We start from the raw sequence: 2,170 nt of genomic DNA on the forward strand, positions 1-2,170 counted from the left end.
TATATATATATATATACATATATATATATATATATATATAATGAATTTTACGGTGTACGATTTGTAACCTTGAAGCTTGCTTTAGACAGCTGAAGCGAAAAGATAGGTGAAGAAACATCAACGATTCCTCGTTAGCCAGGGATGACGGGAAAATACCAAGTGGAACCATACTCAGATCTCATCATTTTAAGTCGCTTTTCCATCATCGATAACGAGGTGGACATACTCTAAACTGAGCAGAAATAAAAAAAATAAAAAAGTTAAGTGAATTAAAATTACATTTGTAACCCATTCATTTCGGTTCCGCTGTGAAAGTTACTTCCAGTAAGATTAATATAGCATCCATCCAGAGAAGGAAATTAATTCTTGAGTTCCTTATTCTTTTTAATTTTTATTTACTGTGTGGAGAGAAGACAAATATAGTAATATGTCATTGTGATAGCAGTAATATTTTTACGCAAGCAAAAAGAAGACGATTATAAAGAAGTTGTTTATGTTTCACTAACGACATTCGTGAAAACTATAAAACTTAACAGTCACTACATCCTTTAATGAATTTCTTGGAACAAACACAAGGCTTATTTATATATATATATATATATATATATAATAGGAAGAGGGTATGGGTAAATGGAGCCTCACTGTATTACTGGTGCTTATTTTAATGGCCCACCCACCCGGCTGGGAAAGATGATCACAAAGTTGACCACTTGGAGCGATGACGCAATAACAGCACTGGACGTGTGGTAAGTAATAAAGGATAAAAGTGATAACGTTGAAATAAAGACAAAACAAGTTACGACGTTTGTAATTGTTTTCCTTTATAAACACACACGCACACGAACGTGTGTTTATACGTATATACATATATATGTGTATGTGCGTATATATATAAAAATATGTATGTGTGTATATATATATATAAATGTGTTTGTGTGTTATGTATGTATAAATAGCGACCATTAGTTATTGGTTATTTGTTCCACGGAAGGAATGGAAAGAGGCCAGCTTCTAGCCGAAGAACAACTACATCTGAAGGTTAAATGAGAAGAATTTAGACTTTGAAGCCCAATGAAAGGTAATGCCGTATAGTTCCGTCTCCATATATAAACACACATGCTAGTAGCCATACTGAGAACTTCAAACTAAAGTAAATAGACAAGTAGACAGGATACGCCCACTCTATCTTATCTTCCACGTGTGAATGAGGGGGAGGGGAAGGATAGAGAGAGAGAGAAAACAGAAATGGAGGCCTAATGTATGAACACAGGGAAAAGTGGCAGGGGAGAATAAGGTTTTGAAAAGGAAAGTAGTAAGAAATAAATACAAAAATAAAATTATATATAGAGGAAGAGGAGAGGACAGAGTAAAGGTAACGTAGGTATGCGTGAGCGAACACATTGAAACAAATAAACGATGTGTGTAAATGAGTAGAGGTACAGCGATATAGACGGGCCTTTGGCAAACGGGTTCGATACGCAGTCGAAACCGTTTAGTTTACGTCATTAATGTCGATGAGAAAGGCATGTGAGCAACAACTTAGTTTATGCACGTCGGATGATTTTGTGCTTTGCCAATACATTATGATGGAATATAAACCGAGTTTAGTTTGCTGTGTGTGTATATATATATGTAAGTATATGCGTTAAGAAAAATTGCCTGGTTGTTTAGATACAAATAAAAGTAAACTTCAAATTTCCTCTTAACTTGTGGGGAGAGAAATTCAAGTTTAATACAAAAAAAAAAGTGGATCGACATCCAGATAGTGAACACGGATGCAGAGCAAGGTACGTACATACATACACACATACATACATACATCGAGTTTGAAAAGCTAGCCGTTGACGAAACTTCTAAATAACTCAACATTTTTATAATAAATAATGTTGGTGAACTAGGAAAGAGTTTTAAACTTGCGGTCCGCTCAGATACTTTGAAGGGTATCCAAACGTGCTTTCCAGTACACAAACGCACAAATTAGATAGATAGATAGATAGATAGATAGGTAGGTAGATAGATAGATAGATAGATAGATAGATAGATAGATAGATAGATAGATAGATAGATAGACAGATAGAGAGCTGTAATTATAACATCAGAAGCAGAATGAGCAATTTGATTGTGATTGCCCGCCATATCAAATACACCACACACACACACACACACACAC

General features: G+C 34.8%; 1 protein-coding gene across 4 annotated transcripts in view; it reads right to left on the minus strand.

Moving 5' to 3' along the window:
• Positions 1-2,170, minus strand: part of LOC106867580 (probable serine/threonine-protein kinase nek3) — a 494,211-nt gene that overhangs the window by 224,024 nt on the left and 268,017 nt on the right. The window lies entirely within an intron of this gene.

Source organism: Octopus bimaculoides, chromosome 9 (genome assembly GCF_001194135.2).
Source record: "Octopus bimaculoides isolate UCB-OBI-ISO-001 chromosome 9, ASM119413v2, whole genome shotgun sequence".
Taxonomy (NCBI): Eukaryota; Metazoa; Mollusca; class Cephalopoda; order Octopoda; family Octopodidae; genus Octopus; species Octopus bimaculoides.